The sequence below is a fragment of the Thalassophryne amazonica genome, chromosome 2 (genome assembly GCF_902500255.1).
Source record: "Thalassophryne amazonica chromosome 2, fThaAma1.1, whole genome shotgun sequence".
Lineage (NCBI taxonomy): Eukaryota > Metazoa > Chordata > Actinopteri > Batrachoidiformes > Batrachoididae > Thalassophryne > Thalassophryne amazonica.
In genome coordinates this window covers 98,315,734-98,332,463 of record NC_047104.1, presented here as the reverse complement: position 1 = coordinate 98,332,463, position 16,730 = coordinate 98,315,734, and the positions used below count along the sequence as shown (strand labels likewise).

The following is a 16,730-nucleotide window of genomic DNA, read 5'->3' as shown; positions in this document are numbered from 1 at the left end:
TTTTTCCAAAGCTATACTGTTTGGGATTTAGGGACTCCCACGTCACAAGAAAAGGATGGTGCCATCACCTAGAAGAAGACACACAAAAAAGAAAAGCACTCAGAACACATTTGAAAAGCATTACAGCAATCAAAATCCACAGCTCCACTGTCAGTCTGTAACATTTGAGAACATAATAAATGTCTTTTGGGAGACACAAACCAGAACAGTATGACTTCCATCAAAACTTCAAAATTAATCAACTGTTTTCAGAGCCAACAAAATTAATCCGTAATTATTGGTACACATCTACTGCAGCACTGCTTTTTATGATGTTAAGATTTCATTTAATAGCAAATGAACTGCAGCGAGTAATTTCTCTTCTCATACCAATGAAGACTTTTAAAATGACAAATAAAAAAAGATTTCCGGAGAAACCTAATTTCCCTGTAACCAGAACAAGACATATTCCTGTAATAGCATATATAATTGCCTGTTCTGCAGAGGATCTGCCGCATACAACAACAAAGTCTCATAGACAATACATATTTATTCAACTGTCAATTCCAGCAATGAAAAAAAAACATGTAAAAACTCTTTGAATTCCACATGGGTCTGGTTTGTGAAGCTGGGCAAATATGCTTGTCATATGTTGGAAATAGTTCCACAGTGGCAGAGGGAATGCAGACGGGAGACACTCTGTGATAACTGAATAGTTTTTTATTTTTATTTTTTGAAGCCACTTCCATTTGGAAACGTGTGATTATTTTTACCTCTGTGGTTAGACTTGACTTAAAGCCCATGCTTAATTGTTCCCAAGAGTTCATATTGCGGTGCTGATAAGGAGCTTGGGGAGCAACATTTAAAAACGCAACAAAAATAACCAGACTTGTTCATTGGCCACAGTTGGAAACAGTGACAGCAGTGAAGTCACACAGTTAAAAAAGAGATATATAAAGGAGGAGGAAAAAGAAAGAAATCCTCGTGAGGTTGTGATTGAATGGAAGCTGAAAAGGGTTTGACTCTTTGCTTCTGCACACTCAGCGATTTAGCATAAAGTAGCAAATTAAACAAGTTACATTAAAGAGGTCACATTAATCGTGTATCCAGCAAGCTCATAGAGGTAACCAGGTGTCTTAAAATCTGAACTATGAGGCACTCAGAGAGTGCAAAGCATGCACCTTAAATGTTTGACACCAATTAATTTAAAATTAATTCTTAGTGACTCAGTGATGCCATCATATTCTGTATGTTTGTGTGCTTTATTGCAATAATAAAGCTGCTGTATGAAGATATACAGATTTGCATTCTTCATGATGTAAGCATACAACTATAGTCCCTGTGATCAGCAGGCCAAACATGCAATGCATCCAGAAAGAATCCACAGCTCTTCACCTTTTCCACATTTTATTTTATTGACTTCACTCAAAAATGGAGTGAATTCATTTTTCCTTCAAAATTCTACTCACAACATCCCATAATGACAACATGAAAAAGTTTATTTTTTAATTTTTGCAATTTATTTAAATAAAGCCTCAAGTCTCCTTGCATATGATGCCACAAGCTTGGCTCACCTACAGTATCTTTGGGCAGTTTTGGCCATTCCTTTTTGCAGCACCTTTCAAGCTCCATCAGGTTGAAAGGGGAACATCGGTGCACAGCCATTTATAGATATCTCCACAGATGTTCAATCAGATTCAGGTTTGGGCTCTGCCTGGTGCCACTCAAGGACATTTAGAGAGTTGTTCTGAAGCCACTCCTTTGATGTCTTGGCTGTGTGCTTATGGTCATAGTCCTGATGAAAAATGAACCCTCGCCCCAGTCTGAGGTTAAGTGCGATCTGGAGCAGGTTTTCATCCAGGATGTCTCTGTACATTGCTTCATTCATCTGTCCCTCAATCCTGACTAGTCTCCCAGTTCATGTTGCTGAAAAACATCCCCACAGCATGATGCTGCCACCACCATGCTTCACTGTAGGGATGGTGCCTTGTTTCATACACCTGGCATTCACGCCAAAGAGTTCAATCTTTGTCTTATGGCCTAGTTCAAAAACTAATGAAGCCTAACTGCTGATTTGCATTACATTTGTCATGAACAAGCCATTATTTTATTTTGCACCATCCAGATTTATCTGTGAGTTGCATACAGTCTCTTTGACAGGTACTGAAAATTTCATGGAAAAATTCCACACGGTTCCAGAGATATGCATGAAATTTACCCCCAAAATAGCACTTTTTTCATCAATTTTGTGTGACATTGATATTTAGCATTATCATTTAAAGTTAAATGTTAAAGAAATAACCTTGTATTTTGTCAGTTTGTTTGTTTGTGCTTCATACTAACACAGAGTTGGTTGAGAAACAAGTATCATGTTGGGATTGATACGACAAAGTTTTTTGCAATTATACGTTATTTTTTGACAATTGCACAATTTTTCAAGTTTCCCTTTATTCAATGATGTTACTTCATTACAAGGTAAGCCAGTTTGTTACTATGGCCATCAAAATTGTATATAATGGCCATAAAGTTGATGTAATACATTTTTTTTGTAAAGGTAGAAATGTAATTTCCTAGAAAAAACATCATGTTTCTAAAGCAAGGTAAAACTGTCGCAAGCGTAAGGCTGAGAAGAAGTCCTTGATTTATTTGTGTCAAAACCTTAGCTATATCTCCTACTCTGCTTCAGTAGTATAATTATATTACTTGTTCAGTAATACCAGGAACTAATGGACAGAATTTCTTTGTTTCAGGCTTCTGCAGACTAAAGAAGATACCTCCAACTGTTGTCGCAAGCGTTACGCCCTAGCACATTTTAGTATATATGCACTGATAATTGCAAATATCAAGGAATACTTAGAATTTACAATGTGCTGATGTCATTATTTTCTGTGCATTTGTTGGTGACAAATTCTCTATTCTAAGCTGTTGATAGATATACAAGGTCTATTAGAAAAGTATCCGACCTTATTATTTTTTTCAAAAACCATATGGATTTGAATCACGTGTGATTACATCAGACATGCTTGAACCCTTGTGGGCATGCAAGAGTTTTTTCACGCCTGTCGGTTACATCATTCGCCTGTGGGCAGTCTTTGAGTGAGGAGTCGCCCACCCTCTCATCGTTTTTTCATTGTTTAGGAATGGCTCAGAGACTGCTGCTTTGTTTGATAAAAATTTTTTCAAAACTGTAAGGCACAACTGAGTGGACACCATGCGATAAATTCAGCTGGTTTTCGGTAAAAATTTTAACGGCTAATGAGAGATTTTGGTCTGGTAGTGTCGCCGTAAGGATGGCCCACGGCACCTGACGGCGATCTGCGCTTCGAGGCGGCAGCGTCTCGCCGTTTCAAGTTGAAAAATTCCACATTTCAGGCTCTGTTGACGCAGTAAGTCGTCAGAGAACAGAGAACTTTCAGAAGAAGTCGGCATGAGGAGTTTATTTGGACATTCCGTTGTTAACGGACATTTTGTAATGAAAGACCATGCGGGCAGAGTCGCATGTTGGGCCGGACCCGACCGCGGGGGGTCGCGACAGGAAAAACACCTCCGTTGGAAACTTTAACGGGCAAGTTGGAACATGCCCAAGCTGTTAAACAATTTCTCAGTTACTCACTTGTTGAAAGCCATCAAAAGCCGCCTGAATTTTACAAATGGTTTTCAACACGGAGGTGTTTTTCCTGTCCCGGCGCACACAGATTCGCCGAGTCGTCACGGAAATGACTCAGCGAATTTGCGCGCACGTCTTTCATTAAAAAATGTCCTTAAACAGTGGAATGTCCGCATAAAGTCCTCATGCCGGCCTCTTCTGAATCTTCTCTGTTCTCTCACGATGTCCTGGGTGAATTAAGCCTTAAATTAGGATGTTTTCAGGTCGAAACAAGCCGACGACGGCGCCTGGAAGCGCTGCATGACGTCCTGCTCCGTGGGAAGTCCTTACACCGACAGAAACACCCCATAATCTCTCATCAGCCGTTAAACTTTTCACCGAAAACCAGCTTAATTTCTCGAATAGTATCCACTCGGATATTCCTCACAGGTCCAGAAAAATTTTTGATAAAGCAACACGCGCAGTCTCGAGCAGCGTGTGAAACAAAGGAATTCAGCCGAGAGGGCGGGACCACATCTCACTCAAGGCCTGCCCACAGGGAAATTACGTCACCGACACGCGTGAAAAAACTCACGCATGCGCACGAGGGTTCAAGCATGATTGGTGGAATCGCACATCATTCAAATCCATATAGTTAAAAAAAAAATAAAAGGGTCGGTTTATTGTCTAATAGACCTTGTATCTCTTGATTGTCCGATCAAATTCAATCTAATTTCTCACAATTTTTGTTTGAATTAGATATGATGTCCTTTTCTTTCCATGTTGGAATTTCACTTGTTAATGCATTGCAAATCATAAGGTGACAGGACTTTAGGTAGAGCCAAAATATCTGCAAAATATGTCCTAGGTTCTTCTTGAATTCACTGGGAAAGAAGTGTAACGCTTGCGACAGGTGCCTTCAATGAAGACAAATACACAATCAGTTTCATGCATCCAGCAGGCAGAAACAGGTACATAGCTATAAAGTTAGTGACACTGAACATTGAAAGTACAACAAATGAGCTGTTTTAAAGGTGCATAAAGCACATCTTTCTTTCCAGATTCTGTTGGCCAAAGAGAAAGGATGAAGATGACTTACCAGCCGAGGAAATACTTTGTTCGGTGGCTAATCCTGTCCCTGTGAACAGGCGGCACTTTGGACTTTCAGAGAAAGAATAAAAAAAAAACTGACAATCTCTTTCACTCCCTAAGCAACTAATATGTTTGTTCACTTTAAAGTAAGGTTTAGACAATAAGGCCATGATCAAATTTATAAGTTATCTATCGGGCTAACTTTCTGTGTTTAATAGGTTTCCAGAAGGATTTTCAAAAATGTGTCACAAGCGTAACGCATATCTATAATTGTGTTACTTGTCTGTTGACCCATTCATGTTGCGATAAGTGTTCTTTTATTAGCAAAGATTTAAAGCATATATATACATATTGTCTATAATGGCTCTTTAAACTAAAGGGGTTGTTGCTTCTGAAGGAAAAAATTGAAGCGCTATCTGAAAATATAACTGCAATTCTTCCTAAATGTTTCATAATATCTGATATAACTAAATGTTTACTTGAGTTGTAGGTGCCTTTCATACATATTAATACCTAGATTAAACAGGCAACTTTAACATTTCCAATGGTTTTTCCTTTTCAACATGTAATGAAAACAATTTTGTCGCAAGCGTAACACTTAGCATGCTTTCCATTGCTTCAATGTTACTCTATTGGTGATGTCTCAATTGCATTTTTCTGTGTATGGATTTGAAGCATACATATTCATATATTTTCTACAGTTGTTATACTTAGTAAATAAGAGAATTTGTGTTTTTGAAAGAAACTTATTGAAGTAGTATGCAATTTTTTTTCTGGAAATTTTGATCCAATTATGCCAAAATTGTGTCAAATCAATGTGTATTTAGCCATATGTGTCCTAAATATAGTTCCAAATATGTTATCATCATAAAATTATAGAAAAAGTAATGTGGCAATTGACCAAACTTCAATTTCAAGTTGCAATGAATAAAATTTTTGGAATAAAAAAACTGTAAGGGTTTCAGATCTTCTCAGGTATTGTGAAGATTTCTAGCAATGACTGAACCAAGACCAATAGAAATATTGAATCTCTGATATATAACCATACCTAAAATGCTAACATTTCACAAAAAAAGACCACTTTTAAATTTTGATGGTTATGTCACACTTTGGCTTCATTATTTTTGAACTAGGCCCTATCAGACCAGAGAATTTATGGTCTGAGAGTTCTTCAGGTGCCTTTGGCAAACTCCAAGCGGGCTGCCATGTGCCTTTTATTAAGGAGTGGCTTCCATCTGCACACTCTACCATACAGGCCTGATTGGTGGATTGCTGCAGAGATGGTTGTCCTTCTGGAAGGTTCTCCTCTCTCCACACAGGAATGCTGGAGATTTGATAGAGTGACTATCAGATTCCTGGTCACCTCCCTGACTAAGGTCCTTCTCCCACGATCGCTCAGTTTAGATGGGCTTCTGCTGAAGGAAGAGTCATGGTGGATCCAAAAGTGTTCCATTTATGGATGATGGAGGCCACTGTCCTCATTGGGACCTTCAAAGCAGCAGAAATGTTTCTGTACCCTTCCCCAGATTTGTGCCTCAAGACAATCCTGTCTCAGAGGTCTACAAACAGTTCTTTGACTTCATGCTTGGTTTGTGCTCTGACATGCACTGTCAACTGTGGGACCTTTTCTGTAGACAACTGTGTACCTTTCCAAATCATGTTCAATCAAATGAATTCACCCCAGGTGGACTCCAATTAAGGAGTATGCACTTGAGCTCAATTTTGATGTTTGTGGCAAAGGGTGTGAATACATGTGATTTCTTAGTATTTTATTTTTAAGACATCTGCAAATAAATTAATTTTTTCACATTATCATTATGGGGTATTGTGTGTAGAGTTTTGAGGAAAAAAATAATTTAATCTATTTTGGAATAAGGCTGTAACATAACAAAATATGGAAAAAGTGAAGCACTGACAATACTTTTTGGATGCACCTTAGGATTAATGAAGTCAATATGTCAGATCGTTCACAACAGTTCTGCAAGTACCTTTGTAAAGACGATTGCATATTCCACTCTGAAATTTTGGACTGTGATAGATACAGGTGAGGATGAGTGTATCTCCTATTTTGGGCCGTGTAGCATATTTTAACATGAACAATGACTATAACGTAAAATAAAAACAGATATGAAGATCAAGTTGCCTGGTAAGTCTTGTTGATAATCAAAGGGTCCTGGTAGCCACAAGTAGCCTTGTTGGTGACCAGGACCCTTTGCAGAAAGTCTGTGTCTCTGCCAGAAGACCTCTCAAATCTGAGTCTGCTATAAAAATAGAAATATGCCAGGTTTAAGTGCATGACGTTCTTAAAGTCAATGACAGATGACAGTCTGATTGGTTTAATTCATGGTGCGCTCAAAACGCACCCATGATTAATTAACACACTAAATATAATCCCGTTTGCACCCTGCACCTTACTTTGTGCTTGGATTATGTGCTATGTGACTAGCAAGGTGGAGTTTGACCCACTCTAACGGCATTCATGCTATGTGCTTTAGGCCATGCACTACAGGGCATCATAAGAGGCCTCTTTGAGTTATATTCACATACAGACACATGCACACAAAGACACACAGGACCAAAAGCAAAGCCACCAGATGCATTACACAACATAAACTCTGATGTGATGAATTCCAGGATAAATCTATATTCAGCTCTCTGATAAAAGACCTCTTGTTGTGCCTGTCACTTTAAAAGGAAAGGACCAGCTGCTTACTACACCCACTGTCCTGTTCGAGAATGGGGATCACATCATTTCCTGAAATCTGGAGCCACACTATATGATGTTTCGGGCCACTTGGCCTAAAAGATGAACACCGGTAAAATTTCATGACAAACATGAACTCAGCTAGAATCAGGAATCAAGTTTGCATGTAGCTGTTGGAACCTTTGTGAATATTGAACGTTTACATCTCTAGTTTACATTATGACTCACACTGTGAATTTACCTTCATCCGCAACTACATTTTCTTCATTTTTTTTTTAAACTTGCATGAGCAAAGAATTAGACCTTTTTCAAAGCCAGATTGTGTTGCAGCTCCAGTATCATGAGAAAAGTCATTCCCTTGGAAAACACATGACTGCGGGTATCTGTTCTCCTTCTATATGTCTGTCTTGCCTACAACACAGTAGTTGTTTAGTGTGTTTACAAGAGAGAGACGGAAAATCACCACAGATCCATTCAATACATGTGCGAAGCCAAGTCTGCTTGTGGTTGCTTCAGATTTTTTAAAAAAGCTTGTGTGGATCCAGCTTAACCAAGACCATGTGAGTGTGTCAAATGGAGTGCAGACCAGATAAGTTGGAGTGTATAACAACAGTGTGAAACAACAGTATACTACAACAGAGTGTAACACTATATAACAACAGCATGTAACAACACTATACAACAACAACAACAGTGTGTAACACTATACATCAACATGTAACAACAGCATGTAACAACAGTATACTACAACAACAGTGTGTAACAATATATATAAACAGCGTGTACCAACAGTATACTACAACAACAGTGTGTAACACTATATAACAACATGTAACAACAGTATACAACAACAGTGTGTAACACTATATAACAACATGTAACAACAGTATGTAACAACAGTATACTACAACAACAGTGTGTAACACTATATAACAACATGTAACAACAGTATACTACAACAACAGTGTGTAACAATATGTATAAACAGCGTGTAACAACAGTATACTACAACAACAGTGTGTAACACTATATAACAACATGTAACAACAGTATGTAACAACAGTATACTACAACAACAGTGTGTAACACTATATAAGGGGGAGGTGATGGTCTAGTGGTGTTGGGCTTGAGTCCAGAAGATCATGGGTTCAAATCCCTGCCTGACTGGAAAATCACTAAGGGCCCTTGGGCAAGGCCTTTAATCCCCTATTGCTCCCGGTGTGTAGTGAGCGCCTTGTATGGCAGCACCCTGACATCGGGGTGAATGTGAGGCATAATTGTAAAGCGCTTTGAGCGTCTGATGCAGATGGAAAAGCGCTATATAAATGCAGTCCATTTACCATTTACCATTTTATAACAACATGTAACAACAGTATGTAACAACAGTATACTACAACAACAGTGTGTAACAATATATATAAACAGCGTGTAACAACAGTATACTATAACAACAGTGTGTAACACTACATAACAACAGCATGTAACAACAGTATACTATAACAACAGTGTGTAACACTATATAACAACAGCATGTAACAACAGTATGTAACACCAGTATACTACAACAGTGTGTAACACTATATAACAACAGCATGTAACAATAGTATACTACAACAGTGTGTAACACTATATAACAACAGTATGTAACAATAGTATACTACTACAACAGTGTGTAACACTATATAACAACAGTATGTAACAACAGTATACTACAACAACAGTATGTAACACTATATAACAACAGCATGTAACAATAGTATACTACAACAGTGTGTAACACTATATAACAACAGTATGTAACAATAGTATACTATAACAACAGTATACTACAACAACAGTAACACTATATAACAACAGTATGTAACAATAGTATACTACAACAACAGTATACTACAACAACAGTGTGTAACACTATATAACAACAGCATGTAACAATAGTATACTACAACAACAGTGTGTAACACTATATAACAACAGTACGTAACAATAGTATACTACAACAACAGTGTGTAACACTATATAACAACAGTATGTAACAAGAGTATACTACAACAACAGTGTGTAACACTATATAACAACAGTATGTAACAATAGTATACTACAACAACAGTGTGTAACACTATATAACAACAGTATGTAACAACAGTATACTACAACAACAGTATGTAACACTATATAACAACAGCATGTAACAATAGTATACTACAACAGTGTGTAACACTATATAACAACAGCATGTAACAACAGTATACTACAACAGTGTGTAACACTATATAACAACAGTATGTAACAATAGTATACTACAACAACAGTATACTACAACAACAGTGTGTAACACTATATAACAACAGCATGTAACAATAGTATACTACAACAACAGTGTGTAACACTATATAACAACAGTACGTAACAATAGTATACTACAACAACAGTGTGTAACACTATATAACAACAGTATGTAACAAGAGTATACTACAACAACAGTGTGTAACACTATATAACAACAGTATGTAACAATAGTATACTATAACAACAGTATACTACAACAACAGTGTGTAACACTATATAACAACAGTATGTAACAATAGTATACTACAACAACAGTATACTACAACAACAGTGTGTAACACTATATAACAACAGCATGTAACAATAGTATACTACAACAACAGTGTGTAACACTATATAACAACAGTACGTAACAATAGTATACTACAACAACAGTGTGTAACACTATATAACAACAGTATGTAACAAGAGTATACTACAACAACAGTGTGTAACACTATATAACAACAGTATGTAACAATAGTATACTACAACAACAGTGTGTAACACTATATAACAACAGTATGTAACAACAGTATACTACAACAACAGTATGTAACACTATATAACAACAGCATGTAACAATAGTATACTACAACAGTGTGTAACACTATATAACAACAGCATGTAACAACAGTATACTACAACAGTGTGTAACACTATATAACAACAGTATGTAACAATAGTATACTACAACAACAGTATACTACAACAACAGTGTGTAACACTATATAACAACAGCATGTAACAATAGTATACTACAACAACAGTGTGTAACACTATATAACAACAGTACGTAACAATAGTATACTACAACAACAGTGTGTAACACTATATAACAACAGTATGTAACAAGAGTATACTACAACAACAGTGTGTAACACTATATAACAACAGTATGTAACAATAGTATACTACAACAACAGTGTGTAACACTATATAACAACAGTATGTAACAACAGTATACTACAACAACAGTATGTAACACTATATAACAACAGCATGTAACAATAGTATACTACAACAGTGTGTAACACTATATAACAACAGTATGTAACATTAGTATACTATAACAACAGTATACTACAACAACAACAGTGTGTAACACTATATAACAACAGTATGTAACAATAGTATACTACAACAACAGTATACTACAACAACAGTGTGTAACACTATATAACAACAGCATGTAACAATAGTATACTACAACAACAGTGTGTAACACTATATAACAACAGTACGTAACAATAGTATATTACAACAACAGTGTGTAACACTATATAACAACAGTATGTAACAACAGTATACTACAACTGTGTGTAACACTATATAACAACAGCATGTAACAACAGTATACTATAACAACTGTGTGTAACACTATATAACAACAGCATGTAACAATAGTATACTACAACAGTGTGTAACACTATATAACAACAGCATGTAACAACAGTATGCTATAACAACACTGTGTAACACTATATAACAACAGCATGTAACAACAGTATACTATAACAACAGTGTGTAACACTATATAACAGCATGTAACAACAGTATGCTATAACAACAGTGTGTAACACTATATAACAACAGCATGTAACAACATTATACTATAACTACAGTGTTTAACACTATATAACAACATGTAACAACAGTATGTAACAACAGTATACTACAACAGTGTGTAACAATATATATAAACAGCGTGTAACAACAGTATACTACAACAACAGTGTGTAACACGATATAACAACAGCATGTAACAACAGTATACTATAACAACAGTGCATAACACTATATAACAACAGTATCAATCAATCAATCAATCAATTTTTTTATATAGCGCCAAATCACAACAAACAGTTGCCCCAAGGCGCTTTATATTGTAAGGCAAGGCCATACAATAATTATGTAAAACCCCAACGGTCAAAACGACCCCCTGTGAGCAAGCACTTGGCTACAGTGGGAAGGAAAAACTCCCTTTTAACAGGAAGAAACCTCCAGCAGAACCAGGCTCAGGGAGGGGCAGTCTTCTGCTGGGACTGGTTGGGGCTGAGGGAGAGAACCAGGAAAAAGACATGCTGTGGAGGGGAGCAGAGATCGATCACTAATGATTAAATGCAGAGTGGTGCATACAGAGCAAAAAGAAAAGAAACAGTGCATCATGGGAACCCCCCAGCAGTCTACGTCTATAGCAGCATAACTAAGGGATGGTTCAGGGTCACCTGATCCAGCCCTAACTATAAGCTTTAGCAAAAAGGAAAGTTTTAAGCCTAATCTTAAAAGTAGAGAGGGTGTCTGTCTCCCTGATCTGAATTGGGAGCTGGTTCCACAGGAGAGGAGCCTGAAAGCTGAAGGCTCTGCCTCCCATTCTACTCTTACAAACCCTAGGAACTACAAGTAAGCCTGCAGTCTGAGAGCGAAGCGCTCTATTGGGGTAATATGGTACTACGAGGTCCCTAAGATAAGATGGGACCTGATTATTCAAAACCTTATAAGTAAGAAGAAGAATTTTAAATTCTATTCTAGAATTAACAGGAAGCCAATGAAGAGAGGCCAATATGGGTGAGATATGCTCTCTCCTTCTAGTCCCCGTCAGTACTCTAGCTGCAGCATTTGAATTAACTGAAGGCTTTTTAGGGAACTTTTAGGACAACCTGATAATAATGAATTACAATAGTCCAGCCTAGAGGAAATAAATGCATGAATTAGTTTTTCAGCATCACTCTGAGACAAGACCTTTCTGATTTTAGAGATATTGCGTAAATGCAAAAAAGCAGTCCTACATATTTGTTTAATATGCACTTTGAATGACATATCCTGATCAAAAATGACTCCAAGATTTCTCACAGTATTACTAGAGGTCAGGGTAATGCCATCCAGAGTAAGGATCTGGTTAGACACCATGTTTCTAAGATTTGTGGGGCCAAGTACAATAACTTCAGTTTTATCTGAGTTTAAAAGCAGGAAATTAGAGGTCATCCATGTCTTTATGTCTGTAAGACAATCCTGCAGTTTAGCTAATTGGTGTGTGTCCTCTGGCTTCATGGATAGATAAAGCTGGGTATCATCTGCGTAACAATGAAAATTTAAGCAATACCGTCTAATAATACTGCCTAAGGGAAGCATGTATAAAGTGAATAAAATTGGTCCTAGCACAGAACCTTGTGGAACTCCATAATTAACTTTAGTCTGTGAAGAAGATTCCCCATTTACATGAACAAATTGTAATCTATTAGACAAATATGATTCAAACCACCGCAGCGCAGTGCCTTTAATACCTATGGCATGCTCTAATCTCTGTAATAAAATTTTATGGTCAACAGTATCAAAAGCAGCACTGAGATCTAACAGAACAAGCACAGAGATGAGTCCACTGTCCGAGGCCATAAGAAGATCATTTGTAACCTTCACTAATGCTGTTTCTGTACTATGATGAATTCTAAAACCTGACTGAAACTCTTCAAATAGACCATTCCTCTGCAGATGATCAGTTAGCTGTTTTACAACTACCCTTTCAAGAATTTTTGAGAGAAAAGGAAGGTTGGAGATTGGCCTATAATTAGCTAAGATAGCTGGGTCAAGTGATGGCTTTTTAAGTAATGGTTTAATTACTGCCACCTTAAAAGCCTGTGGTACATAACCAACTAACAAAGATAGATTGATCATATTTAAGATCGAAGCATTAAATAATGGTAGGGCTTCCTTGAGCAGCCTGGTAGGAATGGGGTCTAATAACATGTTGATGGTTTGGATGAAGTAACTAATGAGAATAACTCAGACAGAACAATCGGAGAGAAAGAGTCTAACCAAATACCGGCATCACTGAAAGCAGCCAAAGATAACGATACGTCTTTGGGATGGTTATGAGTAATTTTTTTTCTAATAGTTAAAATTTTGTTAGCAAAGAAAGTCATGAAGTCATTACTAGTTAAAGTTAATGGAATACTCAGCTCAATAGAGCTCTGACTCTTTGTCAGCCTGGCTACAGTGCTGAAAAGAAACCTGGGGTTGTTCTTATTTTCTTCAATTAGTGATGAGTAGAAAGATGTCCTAGCTTTACGAAGGGCTTTTTTATAGAGCAACAGACTCTTTTTCCAGGCTAAGTGAAGATCTTCTAAATTAGTGAGACGCCATTTCCTCTCCAACTTACGGGTTATCTGCTTTAAGCTACGAGTTTGTGAGTTATACCACGGAGTCAGACACTTCTGATTTAAAGCTCTCTTTTTCAGAGGAGCTACAGCATCCAAAGTTGTCTTCAATGAGGATGTAAAACTATTGACGAGATACTCTATCTCCCTTACAGAGTTTAGGTAGCTACTCTGCACTGTGTTGGTATATGGCATTAGAGAACATAAAGAAGGAATCATATCCTTAAACCTAGTTACAGCGCTTTCTGAAAGACTTCTAGTGTAATGAAACTTATTCCCCACTGCTGGGTAGTCCATCAGAGTAAATGTAAATGTTATTAAGAAATGATCAGACAGAAGGGAGTTATCAGGGAATACTGTTAAGTCTTCTATTTCCATACCATAAGTCAGAACAAGATCTAAGATATGATTAAAGTGGTGGGTGGACTCATTTACTTTTTGAGCAAAGCCAATAGAGTCTAATAATAGATTAAATGCAGTGTTGAGGCTGTCATTCTCAGCATCTGTGTGGATGTTAAAATCGCCCACTATAATTATCTTATCTGAGCTAAGCACTAAGTCAGACAAAAGGTCTGAAAATTCACAGAGAAACTCACAGTAACGACCAGGTGGACGATAGATAATAACAAATAAAACTGGTTTTTGGGACTTCCAATTTGGATGGACAAGACTAAGAGACAAGCTTTCAAATGAATTAAAGCTCTGTCTGGGTTTTGGATTAATTAATAAGCTGGAATGGAAGATTGCTGCTAATCCTCCACCCCTCCACCCAGTATGTAACAATAGTATACTACAACAACAGTGTGTAACACTATATAACAACAGTATGTAACAATAGTATACTACAACAACAGTATACTACAACAACAGTGTGTAACACTATATAACAACAGCATGTAACAATAGTATACTACAACAACAGTGTGTAACACTATATAACAACAGTACGTAACAATAGTATACTACAACAACAGTGTGTAACACTATATAACAACAGTATGTAACAAGAGTATACTACAACAACAGTGTGTAACACTATATAACAACAGTATGTAACAATAGTATACTACAACAACAGTGTGTAACACTATATAACAACAGTATGTAACAACAGTATACTACAACAACAGTATGTAACACTATATAACAACAGCATGTAACAATAGTATACTACAACAGTGTGTAACACTATATAACAACAGTATGTAACATTAGTATACTATAACAACAGTATACTACAACAACAACAGTGTGTAACACTATATAACAACAGTATGTAACAATAGTATACTACAACAACAGTATACTACAACAACAGTGTGTAACACTATATAACAACAGCATGTAACAATAGTATACTACAACAACAGTGTGTAACACTATATAACAACAGTACGTAACAATAGTATATTACAACAACAGTGTGTAACACTATATAACAACAGTATGTAACAACAGTATACTACAACTGTGTGTAACACTATATAACAACAGCATGTAACAACAGTATACTATAACAACTGTGTGTAACACTATATAACAACAGCATGTAACAATAGTATACTACAACAGTGTGTAACACTATATAACAACAGCATGTAACAACAGTATGCTATAACAACACTGTGTAACACTATATAACAACAGCATGTAACAACAGTATACTATAACAACAGTGTGTAACACTATATAACAGCATGTAACAACAGTATGCTATAACAACAGTGTGTAACACTATATAACAACAGCATGTAACAACATTATACTATAACTACAGTGTTTAACACTATATAACAACATGTAACAACAGTATGTAACAACAGTATACTACAACAGTGTGTAACAATATATATAAACAGCGTGTAACAACAGTATACTACAACAACAGTGTGTAACACGATATAACAACAGCATGTAACAACAGTATACTATAACAACAGTGCATAACACTATATAACAACAGTATGTAACAATAGTATACTACAACAACAGTGTGTAACACTATATAACAACAGTATGTAACAACAGTATACTACAACAACAGTATACTACAACAACAGTGTGTAACACTATATAACAACAGCATGTAACAATAGTATACTACAACAACAGTGTGTAACACTATATAACAACAGTACGTAACAATAGTATACTACAACAACAGTGTGTAACACTATATAACAACAGTATGTAACAAGAGTATACTACAACAACAGTGTGTAACACTATATAACAACAGTATGTAACAATAGTATACTACAACAACAGTGTGTAACACTATATAACAACAGTATGTAACAACAGTATACTACAACAACAGTATGTAACACTATATAACAACAGCATGTAACAATAGTATACTACAACAGTGTGTAACACTATATAACAACAGTATGTAACATTAGTATACTATAACAACAGTATACTACAACAACAACAGTGTGTAACACTATATAACAACAGTATGTAACAATAGTATACTACAACAACAGTATACTACAACAACAGTGTGTAACACTATATAACAACAGCATGTAACAATAGTATACTACAACAACAGTGTGTAACACTATATAACAACAGTACGTAACAATAGTATATTACAACAACAGTGTGTAACACTATATAACAACAGTATGTAACAACAGTATACTACAACTGTGTGTAACACTATATAACAACAGCATGTAACAACAGTATACTATAACAACTGTGTGTAACACTATATAACAACAGCATGTAACAATAGTATACTACAACAGTGTGTAACACTATATAACAACAGCATGTAACAACAGTATGCTATAACAACACTGTGTAACACTATATAACAACAGCATGTAACAACAGTATACTATAACAACAGTGTGTAACACTATATAACAGC

At 36.3% G+C, this 16,730-nt stretch overlaps 1 long non-coding RNA gene across 1 annotated transcript in view; it reads right to left on the bottom strand.

Moving 5' to 3' along the window:
* LOC117527868 overlaps positions 1-16,730 on the bottom strand; it is a 94,099-nt gene continuing 77,369 nt past the window's right edge. Inside the window, exon 2 of the long non-coding RNA XR_004565628.1 lies at positions 1-68. This is a non-coding gene — a long non-coding RNA (uncharacterized LOC117527868). The remainder of the gene's footprint in view (positions 69-16,730) is intronic.